Here is a 24,180-nt window from a genome sequence, read left to right as displayed (position 1 = left end):
AAAGAAGAGACTTTAGTCCCAAGAAAAAAAAGTTGTTCTGTATAGTATTTCTGTCTCCACAGTTATTTTGGGGATGGTGGCCACATAGCTACTCCTAATTTGGCTCATGAAGTCTTACCCTGATATCTCTTATCCAAGAAATAGGGACTTCAGTTACATACTGAGTAGTAGTAGAATGGTGGTTGAGTGTGTGTTTGGGTGGCTGAAAACATGTTGGTGATGACTGCATACCTATCTTGATGCCAATGTGGACAACGTGGTTTGCATAATCCTTGAAGAATATGTGAAACAAAAGGTAAATACTTTTGGACAGCGTGGACACAAGACAGATCCAGTTTTCAAAGCCTGTACAGGAAACTGGATCCTGCCGATATGCAGATTGCTCCTGGTACCTGGCAAGCAAGGGAAATTTGAGATGCCCTTTGCTTGCATATATTGGAACATCAGGGAGTCAGAAGTTGACTTTGGACTGTCCTAATGGACATGTGACATTATGGTACTTCAGGAAAAGCTCAATAGGCCACGGCCACTTGTGTTGTGACATACCTGGGTAGATTTTGATCCTGTGCAGCCCACATCAATGTACCACCTGAGAGCACAGAGTTGTGTCAGGGCCCCTCATCAAGATTAACACCTTTGGCCAAGGTTTTGTGCTGTGTAGATTGTATATATATTTTAATTGCCAGCATTGAGCAATGATTTTACTGTATGTTCAAAGCTCTGTTTTATGGTGGTTTATGGGAAGTATTTAGTCCTTGTGAAAGTAATTTAAAACAGTTTTACAACAGTCTGGAAAGTGCTTCACGCATTACTTCTTATCACTGTCTTCTGAAACCAATACAGACAGCACTTAACAGCTGCTATGCACGAATACTCCCATGATTGGTAATGGTGACTGTTTATTGAGGGTAGGGGAGCAGGGGTCATTGAAGCACCACTCAATATTATCTTCCTTCATTCTTAATGTGGTTTGGGTTTCCTTTGTATTGTTCATTAAATTAGGTGTGGTCTACACTACAGATTTACATTGGTATAACTACATCACTCAAGGGTGTGAAAAATCCCCTCAGCAATGTAGTTATACTGAACTAACTCCCAGTGTAGATAGCACTGTGTTGATGGGAGAGCTTCTCCGGCCAACAAAACTACTGCCTCTTGGGGAGGTGGATTAACTACACCAATAGGAGACCTCTCTCAGGTTGGTGTAAAGTGTCTTCATTAAAGTGGTACAGCAGTGCAGCTGTACTGATACACCAATGCAACATTTTAAATGTAAACCTGCCCTTATTTACAAAGCCAGATGTTTACCTAAAGGTGATTTTTCTGGAGGGGAAAGGGTTCCATGGTGCTTCTGAAAAGCAGAGCTTAATTCACAGTTTTCAATCCTGGGTCTTTCTTTTCCCTTCCTTAGAAAAAAAAATGGGGGGGATGGGGATTTTTATAGATTCATAGATTCTACGAGTGGAAGGGACCTCGAGAGGTCATCGAGTCCAGTCCCCTGCCCGCATGGCAGGACCAAATACTGTCTAGACCATCCCTGATAGACATTTATCTAACCTACTCTTAAATATCTCCAGAGATGGAGATTCCACAACCTCCCTAGGCAATTTATTCCAGTGTTTAACCACCCTGACAGTTAGGAACTTTTTCCTAATGTCCAACCTAGAACTCCCTTGCTGCAGTTTAAACCCATTGCTTTTTGTTCTATCCTTAGAGGCTAAGGTGAACAAGTTTTCTCCCTCCTCCTTATGACACCCTTTTAAATACCTGAAAACTGCTATCATGTCCCCTCTCAGTCTTCTCTTTTCCAAACTAAACAAACCCAATTCTTTCAGCCTTCCTTCATAGGTCATGTTCTCAAGACCTTTAATCATTCTTGTTGCTCTTCTCTGGACCCTTTCCAATTTCTCCACATCTTTTTTAAAATGCGGTGCCCAGAACTGGACACAATACTCCAGCTGAGGCCTAACCAGAGCAGAGTAGAGCAGAAGAATGACTTCTCGTGTCTTGCTCACAACACACCTGTTAATACATCCCAGAATCATATTTACTTTTTTTGCAACAGCATCACATTGTTGACTCATATTTAGCTTGTGGTCCACTATAACCCCTAGATCCCTTTCTGCCGTACTCCTTCCTAGACAGTCTCTTCCCATTCTGTACGTGTGAAACTGATTTTTTCTTCCTAAGTGGAGAACTTTGCATTTGTCTTTGTTAAACTTCATCCTGTTTACCTCAGACCATTTCTCCAATTTGTCCAGATCATTTTGAATTATGACCCTGTCCTCCAAAGCAGTTGCAATCCCTCCCAGTTTGGTATCATCTGAAAACTTAATAAGCATACTTTCTATGCCAATATTTAAGTCGTTGATGAAGATATTGAACAGAGACGGTCCCAAAACAGACCCCTGCGGTACCCCACTCGTTATGCCTTTCCAGCAGGATTGGGAACCATTAATAACAACTCTCTGAGTACGGTTATCCAGCCAGTTATGCACCCACCTTATAGTAGCCCCATCTAAATTGTATTTGCCTAGTTTATCAATAAGAATATCATGCGAGACCGTATCAAAGGCTCAGATACCTCCTCTATTAGCTCCTTGAGTATTCTAGGATGCACTTCATCAGGCCCTGGTGACTTGCAGGCATCTAACTTTTCTAAGTGATTTTTAACTTGTTCTTTTTTTTATTTTATCTGCTAAACCTACCCCCTTCCCATTAGCATTCACTATGTTAGGCATTCCTTCAGACTTCTCAGTGAAGACCGAAACAAAGAAGTCATTAAACATCTCTGCCATTTCCAAGTTTCCTGTTACTGTTTCTCCCTCTTCACTAAGCAGTGGGCCTACCCTGTCTTTGGTCTTCCTCTTGCTTCTAATGTATTGATAAAAAGTCTTCTTGTTTCCCTTTATTCCTGTAGCTAGTTTGAGCTCATTTTGTGCCTTTGCCTTTCTAATCTTGCCCCTGCATTCCTGTGTTGATTGCCTATATTCATCCTTTGTAATCTGTCCTAGTTTCCATTTTTTATATGACTCCTTTTTATTTTGGAACAACAGGGCAGCTAAGGATTGTGGCAGGGACATCAGAAAGTAAACGAGTTCTTGCCACCTACAGATGTACACTACCAAAGTTAAAAGCAGTGATTGTGTGCTGGGGGTTCGGGTAGGAGGGATCACTGAAGCACAACTCAATGACAGATGTCTGGAATTTTTGATTTTTCCATTCCCCCCCCCCTTTGCTCTTCATTATCACTTAGAACATTTAAAAACAATAAATAAGTTTATGGACACATCTATTCAGTGCTTGGGTGCTGTGCACAGCAACAGTTACTTCACAGCTTAACCCACTGTCATGCACCAGTGCCTTTTTAAAACATTAGAAAACTTGTGTCTTGTGGGGGAGGTTGAAGAGGGAGTGGGAGGAATAGAAAATTAATTGCACTTCTGTAGCAACAGATGCAACCCACAGCCATGTGCCATGAGACCTGCTGACCCATCCGCTATATGTGGAAAATATCCAATTCATTATACTCAGAAAGGAAAGTACACATACAAGGGAATTGAACAGTAACTTACTTATTTAAAGACCTGCATGGGACACAGAACTAAAATGGTTTTTGAAAGGAAATGCAAATGAACCCAGACATGGATCAAACTCACCAATCAATGTTCACACATAAATGTAATTGGACCTATCTCCTGACTCTCAGAAGGAGGTGCGGGGGGGGGGAGGGGGAGGATAGGCTGTGGAATACTGTGAGGGGGATAAAATGGGGACATCTCCTCCATCGGCTACAGAGACTGGATCAGGGCTATCATTCCCCAGTTGTATGATCAGGGGTGGGAGTCCACTGTGAAAGGTTTGGGGAGCCAGCATAGGCTGCTGTGCTGGCCACCCACATGCTTCTCCCTATAATGGGTATGGGAATGTTGGATTCATGATTTCAGAAACAGCCTGACCAGCAGCTGAAGGGGGGTGGGGGAGGATAGGAGATGGTAGTGGTGCTTGTTCCCAAATAAGGGCAGCAGCTAAGGCAGCAGACGAGGCCCAGAAGTGATCCACCAGCAGTTGTACTAGGGACTTCATGAGTGTCTGATTCCATTCTCTCTGGACACACAGCCACCTCCTGTGCTGCATCTCCATTTGTAGGAACTGGTCAAGATTGGCTCATCCTGTCTAATAGCCCAATCCTCCCATGACCTAAGGAAATCATTGTTCCCAACTCCATCAATGCCAATGAGTAGGTCCTCCAGGAACCTTTTTCTTCTGCCTCTGGTCACTGCTCTTGCCCTACCGATGGACTGTATTCCCTGTTGGCATGAGAAGATCCTGTCAATTCAAAGACAATGGCTGTCATAAATTTAACTATTTAATTTCTTCTTTGAATGAACCTAACAGCTCAATCTTCTCCTCCTCCCTCATAACATACTGTGCTGTGGCAGGCCACAATATTGGTACTTTTAAGCATCTGAGGAATGCAAATGTTACAGCCCTCTTCTGTCTCACAAATCTTTTGCAGTCCACAAGGAAAGAGTTAAGTATAACAATGGTAAGATACCTGCAATATTGGTATTAAAATGTTGAATGCATTGAGAAGCTGGTTGGGTTAGGGTTTGGTACCTTTCAGGAACCAGTTAACTTTTTGTTCTTTAGAGGCTGGACATCATTTTGAAAATATAGCAGTTTTCAAGGTTCCAGATAGAAAACAGAAGTGTCTTTCCAGTCTTGTGGAGGGGGATCCAATAATCTATGCCAGAGAGACATTTCTGCTAATGGTCACCTCTCTACCTATTCCTAAGTGGAGGGGTTTGGTGAGCTATGAAGGTGTACAAACCACATTTGCCCTGCCGTTCAACCTGAGGGACCAGCTTGAGTCTTTGCTACACCAAAATTTTGCTGAGTTAAGCTTGCAGGACTGGGAGGCAATTCAAGAGGAAATTGAACGTATTCTATTCTAGCAGATTGAGTTCCCATGGAAGAGGAACAGAGAACCATAGAAAATGCCACACCCCAATCCCTATGCATCACCAGAGAATCTATCCCTTGTGTCCAGGGAACAGCCTTGAAAGGTACATGGAAACAGAGAGACACGTTGCAAGAGTCTAGTCTTCTCTGACCTTTTTGATGAACACACAAGCCTGCTGGCTCTCAACTGCAAAGTGATTTGATACTGTGTTTAACAACTTCCAGAGCAGATCCTTCAACCACTACCCACTTCTCCCAGCTTCTGCAAATGGCTCAACATGGGGAGAGGCCACACATAAGGGACTGCTCATATAGTCCTCAGACAACCATATAGTTCTTTTTATCTTTTTGGACCTAGGCAGGGCCACACACAAAACACTAATCCCCCGCCTTCTGCTCAACTCCCATTTGTAAGGGAAAGGAAAGACTGGGAGGAGGGGTGGGTTTGGGTCTTTGAACAAAAGTATGTCATGAAACTATTCTTTCCCCACCCAGGCCATTTCCAAACCAGTCCCCTGCCTCTCTCCCACTTGTCTACCCCGTTTCCCTCTCTCCCCTTCCCCCCACCCCACATGGGTTGGGGACTATCACTGCCAGATTGCTGTCCAAGAAATGCCCAGACACAGGGGCACAGTGACATTCATAACTCATTTAAAAGAAGCTATAACAAAGATTATGTGGTTCCTGGGTTTTCACTAACACCATTAATTTATAACCACGTGTTGCTAAGGAACCATGTCAGGCTGGACAGAGATGGGCATGGCCAGGTTGCAGGCAGCAGGCTTTCTGCAGAGTGTGAGGGTGGGTCATAACTTACCAGCCTTGGGTTCTGGTTCCTGCAGCCGCTCTGGGTCTTCCTCTGGCAGGGTTTCCTCAACTGGGTCAACCAAAGAGGATGCAGAATCACATGCTCCTCTTCTTCCGGGTCTTCCTGGGCTTCCTCCAAGGTTATTGCTGCCCTTTCACACTGCCACTTATCCGTGTCCCATTGTATGAAGAAGCTAGTGAGGTCGAGAAGTGGGTCGTGAGTCACTTCAGTACTCACAGCCCTGGAGAGCACCCAGAGCAGCTCATTGTAGCATGGGCATGTATGAGGTTCCCACACAGATCAATTGCTTCAGTCCTTCACCCTCTGGTACAGGAACCTCAGGTGGTTCATGCACTCCTAGCACTGGGACAGAGTGTGGTGAAAACTGCCTCCTCCAGCCTCCATGAAATCTCCCAGTACAAGTGTATGTTTCTGCTGGTCCAGGCTAAGTCAAGGGGGACAGTACTCTGAACAGCAGCTGATTTCAGACCATGATGACCTGTACTGATCAATAGATTTCAGCAGAAAATTGTTCTGAAATGCTCAACACAGGTCGCTAGTACAGATAGAAACGGGTGGGGTCAAGGACCTTTATACCTTTGGGTAAGGGTCAGGCAGCAAAGGGATCAATGCATTGTGGGAGTGGCCCTGGAGGACTATAGATACCCGTGACCTGGTAAATGATCCTTCCCCATCCATGATGCACTGTAGAATGGGTACGAGGCCATGCCACACCAGAGGCATGTACATACTTATACCCTTCAGGCCTGCTAGTTTTCCCCCACACTAAACTGTTCTTCAGGGATGTGCTTCAGATGTGGACAATATGGGATTATGGCACACAAATAACCATGTACATTTGCAAGGGCAGACATAACCATAGTGTGAGTACAGCTGTGCAAATAAAGGATTTTTTGGTTTGCTGCCAATTAAAAATCATTTCTGGACAAATCAAATATGATTTTTTCCAAAATTTTCAGAATACTGAAAAGAAAAAGAAACTGTTTTGGTTCAAGCACTTTTTGTTCAACCCAATGCAAAATATTTTGTTTCAATTTTGAGCATTCAAAAACACTTTAAAAAATAAATTTGAAGGAAATTTCAAACAAACAAACACAAACACCAAAATGTTTCATTTCAAATGATTTAATAAAACATTGCCTTTTTCAGAATTTGTTTGTTTTGTTTTTTCAATACTAAAAAGTCAGTGAAACGGACACAAATTTGTGATTTTTTTTGGTGTTGTTGAATCTCCATTTTTCACCAAAAATAAAAGGTTTGACCAAAAAATTCACCCAGCTGTAGTTCTGAGATTCAGTTAATTACAATTTGGAAACTTCTTTGAGATTCTCAAAGGAAAGATGTATTAAAGTGTAAAGTATTATCTGCAGACCCACATTTTGAGGGCATACTAGAGCTATTATTGTTATTAACTGAGCACGGACTAGATGAGTGGAGCTGTACAAAATACAGAAGAGACATATGCACTTTAATTTTTTCACTTTCACAGGTTTTATGTCAGTGTAATGTCATTGACTACAGTGGAGTTACTTCAAATTTACTTTGACATGAGAGCACAATTAAGCCACGTGGATTGTTCTCATCAAGAAATTACAGCCTAATACTGACAGATTGTTAGCTAACCAAGTATAAAGCCCTCAAAATTCAAAAATATATGGTGCATATCTGAGAACACAGTTAGGCATGTATGCAATATTTTAACTTCAGTGTATATATAGGAGCTGATATTAAGGCCATATATATCTATATATACACACATACACACATACATATACACACACACACACCCCCACTGCCCACTTCACTCCCTTTTCATCAGTCAAGCAATGCAAAGGGAAATGATGCTGGCAACAGTGCCATAGATGGTATAGCTGACTTCTTGAGTACCTTCCCTGCTACCACCAGTGCAGGGGAGTTTAAGAGGGGAAAAGGGGCAGGGAGGAGGAGTGGCCATTGTGCACTGCAATCCAGATAACCTCAGCTGCCAAATGGTCATGGGAACTATCACTGGTTGATGCAAGTTAGGGTATAGAATCATAAAAATATAGGGCTGGAAGGGACCTCGAGCCATCATCTAGTCCAGCCCCCTACCCTGAGGCAGGACTAAATAAACCTAGACCATCCCGTGCAAGTGTTTCTCCAACCTGATCTTAAAAACCTCCAATGATGGGGATTCCATAACCTCCCTTGGAAGCTTATTCCAGACCTCAACTACCCTTAGACCTAGAAAGTTGGTCCCAATATCTACCTTAAATCTCTCTTGCTGCTGATTAAGCCCATTACTTCTCATACTACCTCCAGTAGACATGGGAAACAATTGATCACAATCCTCTTTATAACAGCCCTTAACATGTTTGAAGACTGTTAGCAGGTCCCCCCTCAGTCTTCATTTCTGAAGACTAAACAAGCCCAGTTTTTTAAACCTTTCCTCCTAGGTCAGGTTTTCTAAAGCTTTTATCATGTTTATTGCTCTCCTCTGAACTCTCTCCAGAATGATATGGGCCAACTTCCACTGCGTTATGTTATTGATCCATATTCAATTTGTGATCCACCATAATCCCCAGAACCTTCTCAGCAGTTCTGCTGCCTGGCCAACATTGCCCCATTTTATAGTTGTGCCTTTAATTTTTCCTAAGCATAGTAATTTGCACTTGTCTTTATTGAATTTCACCTTGTTGATTTCAGACAAATTCTCTAATTTGTCAAGGTTGTTTTGAAGTCTAGTCCTGTCCTCTAAAATGCTTACAATACCTCCCACCTTGGTGTCATCTGCACATTTTATAAGCATATTCACCACTCCATCATTCAAGTTATTAATGAAAATATTGACTAGTATCGGACTCAGGATTGACCCCTGTGGGAGTCCACTTGATATGCCCTCCCAGTTTCAGAGCAAACCATTGATGAGTGCTCTTTGAGTATGGTCTTTCAACCAGTTGTGCACCCACCTTCTTATAACTTCATCACCACATTTCCCTGGTTTGCTTAAGAGAATGCCATGTGGAACTATTTCAAAAGACCTACTTTAAAAAAAAAAGTAATATGATATGTCTACTGCTTCTTTCTAGTCCATTAGACCAATAACCCTGTCAAAGATGAAAATTAGGTTGGTTTGGTAGGATTTGTTCTTGACAAATCCATGTTGACTACTCCTTATAACCCTATTATCTTCTAGATGCTTACAAATTGATTGCTTAAGTATCTTTCTAGGTATCAACATTTGGCTGACTGGTCTATAATTCCCTGAGTCCTATTTGTTCCCCTCTTTAAAAATAGGTACTATGTTTTCCCTTCTCACCCATCCTCCATGAATTCTCAAAGATAATTGCCAATGGTTCTGATATTGCTTCACCAAGTTCCTTACATACCCTAGAAAGAATATCATCAGGGCCTGCAGACATGAATACATGTAACTTATCTAAATATTCTTTAACGTCTCATTTCCTTATTTTGGATTGTGTTCCTTTCCCCTTATTTTTAATATTAATTGTGTTGAGTATCAGGTCATCATTAACCTTTATATTGAAGACTGAAGCAAAATAAGCATTAAATACTTCAGCCTTATTGATATGATCTGTTATTAGCTCTCCTTTCCTGCTAACTAGAGGACCTACACTTTCCTTCATCTTTCTCATGTTCCTAATGTATTTAAAGAACATCTTCTTATTGCCTTTTAAGTCTCTTGCTAGGTGTAGCTCATTTTGAGCTTAAATCTTTCTGATTTTACAAAAGATAGCACAAGCATGTACGGATAGTCTTCCTTAGCAATTTATCCATGTTTCCACTTTCTGTAGGATTCCTTTTTGATTTTCAGATCATGAAAGAGCTCCAGAGGGAGCCGTTGGGATAGTTTGCAGTTGTGTCTTTAATATTGTTTCTTTGAGAAACTGCCAGCTCTCCTGACAGTTTATCCTTTAGATTTTCTTCCTATGGGAACTTACCTATCAATTTGTTTGTTGACGTCTCTTTGAAGTCTATTGACCTTAAGCAGCTGCTCTTAATCTCTCATTTCCTTAGAATCATGATCCTGGTTTCATTTCATGATCACTGTTCCCAAATTGCCTCCCACCTTCAAATTCACTACCAATTCCTCACTGTTGGTCAGAATCAAGTCTAAAATACTTGTCCTTCTGGTTACTTCCTCCACTTTCTGAAACTAAAAGTTGTCCCCAATAAATTCCAAGAATTTATTAGAAATTTTGTATCTTGCTATATTATTTTTCCAACAAATGTTTGGATAGTTAAAGTCCCAATTAAAGACAACCTGGTCTTGTGTTTTGGATATTTCTGTTATTTGTTCTATAAATGGCTCATCCATTTTTTCAGTTTTTATCTTCCCCCAGAGACTTTCAACTACTCTGCCTCTTACCTCCTTTGGATCTCAGGATAAGTGTATATTGTGTTGATGGTTAATGCAATACCTCTTTTTTTAACCTTGTCTAAACAAGGTACACCCCTCTATCAATAGTCCTGAGATTTATCTCACCAAGTCTCTGTGATGTCAATTAAGTCATAATTTATCATATGTATTATGACTTCCAGTTCATTCCCCATATTTCTTGCATGTGTGTGTAGACATTTAAGATGTTAAACAGATTCCCCCACTGATTACCCTGTTGCTTCTATGACCCTATTCTAATTTGCCATCCCAACATCAAGCCCTTGATTAAGGTCATTTTTTTTTAAATGCTTACCTACGGGCTTTGTAATACCTGCCATCTTTGAACCTAGTTTAAGCCCTCCTTACTAGGTTGCCAAGTATATATACAGGGATCATCTTCCCCATCTCTTCCCAGCAGTCCTTTTTCCTGGAACACCATCCCTTAGTCAAGGAAAGCAAAGCCCTTCTATCAAATAATCATCATAGCTATGCATTTATCTCCAGGATGTGTGCCCCCCTGCCTGGGCCCTTACCCTCACCCTGAAGTGAGAGGACAGATGAGAACAAAACCTGTGTCCCCTATGATACTTTCATACTTATTTCCAGAGCCCTGTAGTCACTGAGCTGCTCTGGGTCATCCTTGGCAGGATGAATAGTGCTCACATGGATGAGCAGCATGGGGTAGTGGTCAGAGGGATGGATGAGTCTTGGCAACCTTTCCATAATATCTCAGATGCAGGCTCCAGGCAGGAAACACCATGTCAGATTGGTGGATGTATGCCTCCATTCCCCTAAGAAGGGACTCTCCGACAACCAGCAGCCTAAACCTCTTCATCTTGGGTGTGGTGGCTGTGAGCCTCCCAGCTTTAGAAGCAGGTGGCTTCTCCTTCTCAGCCACTGGAGTCGGTTCCTCAGCTCTTGACTGTGATGGGTAGGGAATCTGGATGGGGAGTCAATCTCCTCCCTATAAAGCATCCAATTCTCCTTCCTCCTTTGGTGCTTCTGTAGTCATGGGCAGTCAGCTAGCACTCTTCATCTCAGCTGTATCCATGTGTCCTGTCAGTGAAGTCCTCATGCTCCCGGATGCTATACAGATAAGCCACGTCCTCCAACGGATTCTTACCTGCTTCCCCAGGGGCTCCACCAACAGACACCTCTTACACTGGGTCTTTTCCCCTGCCTAGCTTTTGTCAGCAGGATGTGAAGGCCACATTCCCAGCAAGTCAAGACCAGGGCCTTGGTGGAAGCCTCCAGCATCAGGCTGCCTGTCTGTTGGGGCCCCTCACAGATTCAGGCAGAGGAAGAGCTAGCAGTGGTGTTGATGACACACCATTTTCCTCCCACTATGAGTTCTTCCTTGTACAGTATCTGCAGCTGAAGGAAAAGAAAACAAACAAACAAAAAAACCCCTGTAAATGGGCAGGACTCACCTATCAATTATCAGTGCCTCCTGCTGGTCATCTCAGGAAATTAGCTCTTTTCCAGCCTGTGCGTCCTCTGCAGGCCAGTGTCCTGCTTGTTTCTGGTCCTGTGTCCCTCCCAGACCCTGGTACCCCTTTACCCTGGGGCTGCCCTCTGGCAATACCCCCACCAGTCTATACATCTCCCCTCTCTAGGAAACCCCCAACCATCTAATCCCCACCTTGCCTCAGTCTGTGCTACTGCCAGTCATCGCCGAGCCCCCGCTCCCTGGGGCAGACTGCAGCATAAAAGCCACTCATCATAGGCAAGGGGGTTCAGGCCTGCTGCCTTCTTTCCAGGACCTCTATGGGCCTTGGACCAGGCCCTGCAGCCTGGGGAGTTGTTAGCCTGGAACTCCCCTACTCCTCTGGCCCTTCCCCAGCCCTGCTTCACTCCCAGTACCCTTTCTGCAGGCAGCCAGGCCCTGCTCTCTCCCAATCTGGAGAGAGACTTCTTGGCCTCTGGCTCACAGCCTTTTTATGCAGGCCAGCTGCGGCCTGATTGAGGCGTGGCCCAGCTATGGCTGCTTCCCCCAATCAACCCAGCTTAGCAGCTCTCAGTCACAACTTTTTCCCAGGGCTGACTTTAACCCCTTTTCTGCTGGAATGGGGGAGCCCTCTCACTACACCCCCCAACTTCCTGACTTTTTTAGCTGACTAACTTTCTTACTCTCCTATCCACCTTTGTATCACCAGCTACAATACCCCTTAGGCCACTCTATCTGCACAGGGGCCAGAGGCTGGGCAGAGAAAGAGGGAATTGTCATTAGCTCCCTGGTTTTCCCTGTGTCTTTGATTCACCGACTGTAAACTCTGCCCCATAGTTTTGCATAGTGAACCTAGTGTTGCAAGTGAACTGTGTATTTCATATTACCTACTGCTGACCCTGCTGCTGAATTCTTGGCTTGAAATGTAGCAGTATGTCTTTAATGTTCCTGTTTCTTTTATAAGCAAACAGAGACATTTTAGAAATAGCACACTAGATGCTCAATCCAAGAAAAAAAGCCAATAAAGAAAAAGAAAAGGCAGCTTGGTAAAGATGGAGCATCTGTAAAAAGACCAAATTAGAAAAGGGCTAGTCATTTAAATGGCCATGATAACAAGACCTAACTAGAAGCTGTTTATCCAGCTTATACTACAACTAAATTAATAAGTGCATTTCAAATGTAGTTTTCTTTATATTCATTGTTTTTAAACAAGTAGAACAGAGAGAGAGAGCAGCTTTTAAGGCAAATTCTGTTCTTGGCTATCCCAGGGTAAATCCAGAATAACTCTCTGGTTTATTGTGATTACTCTAGATTTTCCCTGATGTAACTCAGAGCGGAATTTGACTTGAGATCTGTAACACAAAGGAAAAGAGAAGAATGTGTCTTAAAAATGATATTATTTGCTGCCAAACTGAATTCCCCTGCCTTGACAGTATAATACAGTGGAAAAGAGCAAGAGGAGTTCCAGTCTGCCAAGAAGGGCTCCCGGTGGCTTGGTATTATACAGCAAGGAATGACGGGGTTATCACATTTCTCTTACTGCTCACCATTTGTGAAGACGGAAATATGATTAGTCTATTTACCCACATTCAACATGTTGGCACCTTATTTTTTTCTTTTAACAACTTAATGTCTTACTGCACAGGATCAGTATGAGCATCTGTTTTAGCCAGGGCAGTAAGGAGCTGCACCAGCCCAGGCGGAGTTCCAGGTGATTCCCTGGCGAGCAATGGAACACAGCAATTTCTACACATCTTTAAGGGATGTAGTAAACTCTCCAATGCATGGCTAGACACCACTAGTGGCCAGTGCTGAGATGGAGACAAGCAAAGGCTCTGATTACTGTGTCCCCTCCTCCCAGTTTGGGGCAACAGGGATGCAATTAGGGAGCAGGCCCTGTGGTCTCCTGAGACAGGGATTGCAATTCTGGCCAGCCCTTATATGGGCCATGTATGGAAGGAGGCTTCTTACTTCGTCTTCTCCATTGCACACCAAACTAAGGATGAAGCAGCATCGAGCTCTTTGCCATTGACTGTCTTACCCTTTTCCAGCAAATGGGAGGCTAGAGCTAAGTCTCCAAATAGGAATGAAATCCCTTAACTCAGGTGCCTCCAGGTCAATGGCAATTCCTAGCATATGAATATTTTGTGCTGTTAAGTCCCCCCAATCAATTTCCAGTGATCCAATTCCACCATTTTTAAAATTAAAACATCCCCAACTTTCTGTACCAAAGTTATCACTTTATTCACTGACAATGCAGGTTCTTTAGAAAAGAAATACCAAGATTTTTCATGGCAATTAGCCACCAGAGGGAGCCCCTATAGCCTCTTGCATGTAATAGAAACAAATTAACACTGGCAAACACAAGTATGAATTAACCACTTCACAGCACATTGTACAATAGCTAGTGATATTCTGCCCCGGTAAAGGAAAGTAATTTTTGATACAGCAGCAAAGATGCACACAGACAAAGGAAAGGGAATTCTCTGGGGAAAAAACAAAGAAACCTAGAAATACTGGGGGGGAGGGGAGGGCAGGAGCAGATTCCCCAGCTGCTGTAAATCAGGATTGCTCCAGAAGTGGAGTTTTGCTGATTTACACCAGCTGAGGATCTGGATCATAAAGTCTAGAGAGTTCAGATGTCAAGCATTTCTTCTTCAGAGCACATGCTACAAGAATTCAATATGTTGTTTCAGAGTAGCAGCCGTGTTAGTCTGTATCCGCACAAAGAACAGGAGTACTAACTCGCACAAATACAGACAGACATCATCTTCCTTTCCAAATGCAAGCAGATGGACATCATACCAAAAGGAATGCTCTAATAAATTTGTTAGTCTCTAAGGTGCCACAAGTACTCCTGTTCAATATGTTGTGACATTCAGACTGAAGGTAATTAACTAAATATGCTTCTTTAACAAGAATGCAGCAGGAATATTTTCACCAAGTGCCTCATCATTTTTGTTTGGTAAGGTTAATTAAGAGGAAGGATTTAGGTTAAAATTCTGCATCTTCTTCCATCCCAGTCCCCCAGCGATCAACCAGCTGAAACTCAGTAGAACTGCTACCACCCTGCTATGCGAGCAAAGAGCCTGTGCAGGAGGATTCTGCAATACTGTGGTGACAAGCTTGGTAGCAGCCCATTCAGTGGGAGCACAGATGGGTGATTTTGTCCAAAATTAGAGGGAAAACAAGCATATGGCCATTAAATCCCAGAACTATGCAGAGCCACTGCCCACAAAACCTTTTGGGGGAGAGGGGCATAGTAAGGCTATGCAGAGGTCATGTATGTGCCCAGCATCTGTTATCATCTGCTGTTTCCCAACCCACACATAAAGCCATACCACCTTATGCTGGAATCAGAGATAGGTTCCCCTGATTATTTGCTTCTGCACGAGAACAACAGAGACCAGTCTGGACCTTGTTAGCTGAACTAGAACCTTCTCTTCACGTACATTGAAATTCAGGGGTGAGAGGTTGTGTGGGACTTGGTGTTCTGGTTTTATATCACCTCTAATAAAAACTAGCTGTATGTACTAAGATGAATGGATAAAGAGAATCAGATTTTAGGAGGGACATATCAGGATGTAACTAGAAATGTAAACTTGGGTATGACTTACTCCTCCCGAGTGTGGTGTGGAGCAAAACAGCAAAACCTCAGTATGTAACACTAGTTTCTTAGTATGGTTGCTTCATTGATGAGAGGTAGCCGATTTTGGGCCCTCACAACTTTCCCCTGTTGGAGGGGAAATCAGTGACTGAGTCTGGGTATATTTTTAGTGTAACTTGTTTTATTTACACAGATATACCAATTCTGGAGTCAAACAACGTACAAGTGATCCCTCCTTTCATGATTGTCAGGCAGAACACCAATGCCCAGTTCCCACAGAGTAACTCTGCTAAAGGAATGTACTCTATTTAGAGAGATTAAGACAGAAAGCAAACACTCCTGCTACTTGCAACAGCTTCCCCCAAAAGAAAATAATCAATAAACAACAATACTGGTGTTTCTTCAAAGACTGAAGAGTGCTTTCACACTAAGAACTTGTAAAACCCATTGTAACATCGCCACCTGGAGATTGCCACCCTAACAGTATGTTTGCTAAATCTATTTCTTACTGCTTTCTGCATCCCTTATTGCTAATAAAACAAAGAACAGCAACTTGCAATATTAAACAGCCTTTTAACCCCCCTCAGAAGACCTCAGGGTAGTTGGTGTCTGTGACATAAAACAGAAAATTTTCGTCTAAGAAAGCAGAATATTTAGTAAACACTAACATTAAACATCAGTAAATAAAATATGACAAAGCAATAAACAGTGCCAAGTTTAAACACTACAGATGTCAAACCTCAGCACAACAGGTTTTTTTAAATAAAAGAGGCACAGTGACAAATGAAATCTAAGTGCTGTTTGCACATAAATTAAATAAAATGCAGCCCCATCTTATTAATGTGTTCATGTCACTCAGGCTTGTAATTGATGGACATGCTAGATGGCGATATAGTTTTATTCAGTGACTTAATTTTTAAAAATGTGTACTAGGTCACATTGAGCTAAATGACAATACATTTATTTAAAATATATTTAACCCAGCATAATTTTTCTACTAGTAATTTAATAATCATGACTAGAATTGGTAAAAAAAAATGGAATTGTGATTTTTTTCAATAAAAACAGGGAATAAATTTTTTTCACAAAAATGTCATCCCATTTTCAGCTCTAGAGCTTGTGATTTTATAATTGCAAATGTGATGAAAAAAGGGGGATAAATATATCAGAACTTTTTTTGTGAACAATTTCCCCATTTTTGGACCAGTGCTGCTTGTAACATTTAATTTATTATAGATATATTGGTGTGGTCATCTGGCTTAATCATTACAGGCAGGACAATAAGATAATATTTTAAAAGTGAGAATTCAAAATTAACATCTAGAGAACTAAAATTATATCATATATGCCATCTCTAGCAGCAACATGTGCGTCTCTTCACAGATCTCCACTGATCCCTGCTGTTGTTTTGTTCAAATTTCATTCACACTGTGTCTTCCCCATGATGATCCCTCAACAGGGCAGAAGATTTGAACAGCATGGAACGGGGATGCTTTTACTTGGTTACCTTCTCCTCTGGAAATCTTCAAAGACATGGAGTTGCAAGATGGGAAGAAGGGAGCTGAAAGCACCTATATGGATACCATATTGGGAGAGAGGTGAGGGGCAGGGAAGAGGCACTGGTAGTGCAGGGGTTTGAGGAAACTCATGGAGAATAAAGAGGAGTTCAAAAAGAGAGAATGATTGAGCAACAAATCTGAAATTGCCCCTCAAGCCATAGAAGCAACTTCTGGGGCAAAAACAATGAAGAATCCTTGTGGCACCTTAGAGGCTAACACATTTATTTGGGCATAAGCTTTCATGGAATATAACCCACTTCCTCAGATGCATGGAGTGGAAAATACAATAAGCAGGTATAAATATACAGCACATGAAAAGATGGGAGTTGCCTTACCAAGTGGGGGGAAGTCTCTCCTACAATTATATTCATTATAATTTTTGTATTTGAATATTTTATAACTTAAGTATTTTGTAAGTGCCTGAGATTTAGAGCAATCTGGTGCACTCTAAAGGCAGATTGCTTTGAGATCTCAAAGCCTTTTGCAGTCTTTAATGTATTTCGTCTCACAACACCTGTGTGAGGTAGGGCAGTGCTACTGTCCCCAATTTACAGATGGGGAACTGAGGTGCAGAGAGGCTACATGACTTGCCCAAGATCACACCGGATGTCCATAGCAGCACTTTTCAACTGATGAAATACCTGGGAGCTTTTCATCTGAAGATCTCACTGCACTTTACAAAGCTGGGTAAGTATCTTTATCACTGTTTTACAGATGGAGAAGGACAGGCACAATGAGGTTAAATTACTCACCTAAATTCACACTGCAAGTCACTTGCAGAGGCAGAAGTAGAACCCAGGTTCTCCGCAGGTTTAGCCTTGTGCCCCATATACTGGATTATACCACTTCCCTGTCAATGTCCAGCAAAGATGAGCTCCAGTAGAAGCAAAGTGTCCCCCTCTTACTGTGCCACCCATCAGCTACAAAACTTCAGTTCCCAAACACAAACTTTAGGTGCGAAGTCACAGAAAAAAAAAGCTGGAAACACGAGAAATTGAACAAAACTAAAAAAAAAAAGTCACTCATCTGACTGATATGTTGGTGGACTTTGGTTCAAGGTAATTGTCATTAGCTTATTTCTGAAATGTATTAAGTGAAGCAAAGAAACCTGACAACCTCCTACAAAAGCACAGTAAAGTTTTCATGGCCACATTGAATTTGAAAGACATTTGGAGCTACAAGCACCAAAATAAAAGTATCAGAGGGGTAGCCGTGTTAGTCTGAATCTGTAAAAAGCAACAGAGGGTCCTGTGGCACCTTTGAGACTAACAGAAGTATTGGGAGCATAAGCTTTCGTGGGCAAGAACCTCACTTCTTCAGATGCAAGTAATAGAAATCTCCACTGAAATGGAGATTTCCATTACTTGCATCTGAAGAAGTGAGGTTCTTGCCCACGAAAGCTTATGCTCCCAATACTTCTGTTAGTCTCAAAGGTCCCACAGGACCCTCTGTTGCTTTTTACAAAATAAAAGTGACATTTCTACATTTATTTTGGGTGGCTCACACACAGCTGCTGAGAGAAACAGTGAAAAACCATTTGTAAATTAAAGGTTTTTAAACATTATCATCAAGAAATCTGTAAAATATCAGGATGGTATCCTGATGCTATTGAAGTCAATGGAACTTCTGCCATTGATTTCAAAGGTGCTAGGATTTCATCATCAGTCTTTTATGTCCTTTGGGACAGATTGTGGGCCAACATTAGGTGGCTGCGCAGCTTCATAAGACATAGTAGGAGTGGCCCCTCCTGCATGGCCTCGCTTTATCTCAGGGTGGAAAACAGGGTTTATGCTCCTGGTACAGGTCCTGTCCCCAGGCTAAGAAGGCAGGAAGTGGGCTGTTGGGAGCTGGGAATGGGTGCTGGCAGAAATCCAGTGTATCTGAGCTGGAACTGGGGAGGTGAGGTTGGGTCACCATTCTTGCCTGGAGTGAGTCTAATCTGATTTTACTTAGACCATGCTAAGAACTCTCTTTCCTCCCCCAACCTACACTCCCAAAATGCTTTCCTTCTAATATTATTATACATCTGTCAATATCTATTCATAGTTGGATTTCATTCCTATCACTGTACTCCCATGTATTAGCCAGTATCAGAAATAGCATAGTAATAATTATGAGTCAGATTCAATAAAGCCTTTGTTGGCTCTTCTCCAGATGGGCCAGGCAACCATCAGGACAGTTAATCTTCCATGGCTCCTTGAGATTCTGCAGGTCTGTTCCTATGATATAGAAACATGGTATTAGCAATCATTTCAAAACATTTATCTGCTCTTTCCTTTTGTTCCTTTTGTCTACATCAGCTTGAGCAAAGTCTTTTTTCTCCTATTACCTTTATAAGCATCTTATCAGTGTTTCATATTTCCTAAGGGAAAGGGTTTTTTTTTTAACTCCCAAACAATCTTATCTGCTACAGTTTAATATGGCCTACAGTTTGGCATGAAATCATAAACTATTTCTTAAGTCCAGACAGTAATAATTGGGATGATGAGATATTTTAAACATATGAAATGAAGAACATTCTGTCATTAAATGCAGGATCTAATATGTCAGTGATACAGGTGAAAATGAGGTAGAAGTTTGTACACTGTCACACCAAGAATGTGGAGATGTTTGTTCTTACTCAACTGTGATGACCGGTCAGCTTACACTTCTCTTCACACTATGTCAAAATGTGAAAACAAAAAAATAGTTATTCAGACTGGATCTTTTGGTTTTTCTCACACTTGCAGTTTAAATTAGCTATGATATTCCTCACTTTCTATTGTAATTGTTGGATCGTGCACTGCTAACCAGACGTAATGTTCCACTTCAGAAGTGGCTGCATATCTCTTGATGGGTATGTCTTCACTGCAATTAAAAGGTGTATTCTTATTTGGGTTAGCTAATGTAGGTTAAAATAGCAGTGAAGGCATGATAATTTGACTTTTAATTTACACCTGAAGTTCGAGCTCAAGCTGCTCTTTAGACTTTAACTCGAACTGTTAATCTGAATTAAAAGTGAAGTTGTCATGTCTTAACTGCTATTTTATCCAGAGTTAGCTAACCCGAGTTAAGAACACACTTTTTTTCGCACTGAAGATATACTCCATATGATTTGCAAAGGGATTGAAAGAAGGCGGTGATATGATCAGAATGGAAGGTTAGGAAGACGGTCATAGACCCTGCGTTTTGGATGGATTGCAGATGCATATAAGTGTTGGGGATCCCAGAGATGAGGATGTTGTAGTAATCCAGATGGGAAATGATCATGGCATGTTTGAGTGTTTTAGCTGCCAAGCATCTCTGTAGTGTTTTAAAGGGAGAGACAGCAATATTTGGACATGTTATTTACTACATTCATAAAGATATAAATGCACACGGCACTTTGCAGACAAAACAGACAATATTCCTGACCCAAAGAGCTTACAGTCCAAGGGCTCTCAAGTGCCTGTCTCCTACATGGGTATGGAGTTGGGAGAGCATGGTGCAGGGAGCCTGTACTCCTTGAGCCACTGCATAAGGGCCAGGCACAAACATAGCCCTTGTGCTTAAGTTGGATCCCCACTAGAGTGTATCTCAACATGTTAAAACCACAACTGTTTTGTCTGCACTAGGATTTTAACATGTTTTATTATTTATTCATTATGCAAAATTCTTAACATAGGCACGGCTTCAAAGGCTGTGGCTTAATTCCACTATTGAGTCCTAAATTGTTATCTTCAGGGCCTTCAGGGCTGCAATTTTCATATGCTAATATAATTGGAGGCATCCTGAATGCTAGTGCCATTACTTCTTCAAATGACTCTAACTTGTAGTCAGAAATGTATGTTTCTCCCCTGCTATAAACATCTATGCTGGCTTGACAGACCAAAGAAACTTCTCTCTCTCTCTCTTCCATTCTGACATTTTAAAAACAACATTTATTCTCACTCAGGCTGACTGCATCATGCATTGCTAGCTCTCAAGCATGACAAAGTTCTGTGAGGGAAGTGTAACTTCAGCAGAAGTGCACACAAATGGGCGGTGTGAAAAATTTACTGCCAGTCTAAGCAGCAAGCTAACATATTTTCATGTCTTTACAAATGTCTAAGATATTTGGTGGATTTCCCTTACATTATTAACTGCTTTCTGCAGGCAACACATTGAGCCTTAAAAACAGAACATGCTGAGAATATAAATTTGTTTTTACATATGGTTATATTTTGCCATGATAAAAGCAAAAACTGGTTTCTGCTGGCAGAAAGGAAACATCTCAGCCCTGATCAGGTGTTTATAATTATCTCAAACAATTACCCTACTAGAAATATTTTTAAATGATTCAAAGCAGTTTTTTGGTTGCATCTTTTTTCTGCCTGTGGTGGTGTGTGGGTATGCAAAAAATGACAAAAATTATTGCAAAATTAATATAGGGGGGGGATTTAATGGTGCTTTCATTTAGGGGTTTCCCATGTCTAAGTTTGTCTTTTGTATTGTAAATGCTCAGGACAAAGGTTTGTCTTTATTTGTATCTTGTGCAAGATCTAGCCTTTCGTTGTACTTAACAGATGATGAGTAAGGACTGAAGTCTATGGCTTGATTTCAGTGACAGAAAAATCAGACTCCAAGTACTCATGAAAATGAGGATTTAGTCATAATAGTGTATCCCCCAAGCTTAAACACATACACAAACTTACACACACAGCATTGAGCCAATCAATGCACCTTGGTCCTGATGTGTAACAACTCTGCTATTCTAGTCCTTTTTACCAAATATAGTTAATTGCATGGTTTTTGCTTTCAAGAAGTAGGGTCTAGTTCTGCTACCTTTACTAATATTGAATAGTACCTTACAACCTGATTTGTTCCACTGAAATAAATGGGACAGCTCATGTAGTAAGATACTGATCAGTGTAAGGAGGGCATAAACAGCCACATAGACAGTAAGCAATGAAATTACAATCTGGCTTTCTCTTGTGACCTGAGATGCCATTTGAACTAATCTCCAGACATAGATGCACCTGCAATCTGTGTTCCCTAGCTCATTTTAAAACAAAAAACCTTCCCTCTTCTTGTGGTCATGGTTTGCTGCATAAGAAATGTCACATTCTAAACCAGGGGTCTCAAACACGCGGCCCGCGGGCGAGCTCTTCCCTGTGGCCCGTGGAGCTCCCCACACCCTCCCCACCCCGTTACTTCCTGTCGCCGCCAAACTCCCCTCACCCCCGCCCCCTCGAGTTATTTTCTGTGCCTATTAAGCTCCCCGTGCGCTGCTCCCCAATGTTTGGGGCACCTGCCACCACCATGCGCCCCCCCCCCCGGAGTGTCTCCTGGCACCCACTTGCTGCCTCCTCACTGCCCCGGAGCCTGGAGCCTGCAGCACAAGTTGAATCCGCTCCACTCTGCAGGCTGCTGGCTTCCGGCAGGTCCTAGTGTCCCTCTCCATTAGGGCCAGGGCAGGCTGCCCTTCCCCTGGCCTTCTGCCCTAGTCTTGAGCTTCTCTCTTCAGTGAGGTGCTGCCACCCTGGAGTTGCTCTAGGTAAGCGGCGCCAGGCCGGAGCCCACACTCCGCACCCCAACCCCCTGTCTGGAGCCCCCTGCCACATCCCACACCCTCCCGCACCCCAACTCCCTGACCTGAGCCACCTGCCACACCCTGCACCCCAACCCCTTGCTGCACCTCTCGCCTCTCCTGCACCCCAACTTCCTGCTCTGAGTCCCCTGCTGCACCCTGCACCCCGACCCCCTGCCGCACCCCGCACCCCTCCTGCACCCCACACCCCAATTCCCTGTCCTGAGCCCCCTGCTGCACTCCTCCTGCACCTCAACTCCCTGCCCTCAGCACCCATCACATACCACACCCTTCTGCACCCTAACCCCCTGTCTGGAGCCCCTGCCACACCCCACACCCTCCTGCACCCCAACTCCCTGCTGCACCCTCACCCCTCCTGCACCCCACACCCTAATTCCCTGCCCTGAGCCCCCGCCATACCCTACACACCTCCTGTACCTCAACTCCCTGCCCTGAGCCCCCATCACACCCCACACCCCTCCTGCATCGCCTGGGGGCAGAGAGGGGGCAGAGTTGGGGTGAGGACTTCGGGGAAGGGGTTGGAATGGGGGCAGGGAAGAGGTGGGGCAGGGGCGAGGCCTCATGGAAGGGGTGGAGTGGGGTCTGGGCCGGGGGCAGCAAGGGGCGGGTGTCAGTGATGCGGCCCTCGGGCCAATGCACTAGTCCTCATGCGGCCCTCATGGTCATTTGAGTTTGAGACCCCTTCTAAACCATTCTATAAAAACTGGAGGCTAAGTGTAGTCTGACTGCTATATAAGTCAATCAAGTGACTGCTAATGAACCCTATTACATGTCAAAATGGAGTCACCCTGACATTCTAAATTAAAGCAAGAGTTTGCTCTTCCTTTGCTGGTTGATAAGCCAGTTCAAACACGTGACTCTATGCTTCTCCCGCCCTCTCCTATTCTATCTTTCTGGCTGACTTCATAGGATCAAATGGCTTCAATTAACATATCCACATTTATCTGAAGATTTACCGCCGCACTGCTGACTTCATTGTCAAAAGTGACTTAGGGCCCATTAAAAAGCAACAGAGAGTCCTGTGGCACCTTTAAGACTAACAGATGTATTGGAGCATAAGCTTTCGTGGGTGAATGCCCACTTTGTTGGATGCATTCACCCACGAAAGCTTATGCTCCAATACATCTGTTAGTCTTAAAAGTGCCACAGGACTCTCTGTTGCTTTTTACAGATCCAGACTAACCCGGCTACCCTTCTGATACTTAGGGCCCATTGACTTTCCTGAGGCCCAAATCCACAACAGAGATCCAGGCACCTGACTCCCATTGAAATCAATGAGAGTTACGTGCCTAAATAACTGAGGATCTGTGCCTGCATCAATTTGGCCATGTTGGCACTTTTAAAAAATTGATCTCAATGTATTTTCCCTATATCACACAGCAAGTCAGTGGCAGCCAGAAATAGAACCCAGAAATAGACTCCACATTCTTTGCTCTAACCATTACCAAACACTTCCTCCAACTCTTCAAGTTAATCTTGTCAGCTGTAAAAGGAGCGCTCATCTGCAAAAGCTTTTTTTTTCCTCCTAGTTTATTTCACTATGGTTTAGTACACAGAAAAGAAGCATTGTGGGTTTTTTTTTTAAGTATTTAAGTAAATTGTGGAATTCCTGGTGAGCCAGCTGACCATATGCAAAACTGGAAGCCTACATATACACCCCTACCCCGCTATAACACGGCCCAATATAACATGAATTTGGATATAAGGCAGTAAAGCAGCACTCTGGGAGGGCGGGGAGGGGCAGGGCTGCACACCCAGGCAGATCAAAGCAAGTTCGACAATACGCGGTTTCACCTATAATGCAGTAAGATTTTTTGGCCCCTGAGGACAGCGTTCTATCGGGG

The 24,180-nt window shown here is 42.9% G+C and overlaps 1 long non-coding RNA gene across 2 annotated transcripts; it reads right to left on the bottom strand.

The window, feature by feature from the left end:
• Nucleotides 1-3,275: 3,275 nt before the first annotated feature.
• On the bottom strand, nt 3,276-12,117 carry LOC135981111 (uncharacterized). 2 transcript variants are annotated; one of them, XR_010598074.1, is made up of 3 exons: nt 11,606-12,117; nt 5,783-5,966; nt 3,276-4,329 (listed from the first exon to the last, which is right to left on the bottom strand). It is a non-coding gene; the product is annotated as an uncharacterized LOC135981111 (long non-coding RNA). The 2 variants fall into 2 exon arrangements; XR_010598073.1 differs by having other exon boundaries at nt 3,278-4,310.
• Between the last annotated feature and the right edge of the window lie 12,063 nt (nt 12,118-24,180).

This window comes from Chrysemys picta, chromosome 2 (assembly GCF_011386835.1).
Source record: "Chrysemys picta bellii isolate R12L10 chromosome 2, ASM1138683v2, whole genome shotgun sequence".
Lineage (NCBI taxonomy): Eukaryota > Metazoa > Chordata > Testudines > Emydidae > Chrysemys > Chrysemys picta.
This window is presented reverse-complemented; position numbering and strand designations above follow the sequence as displayed.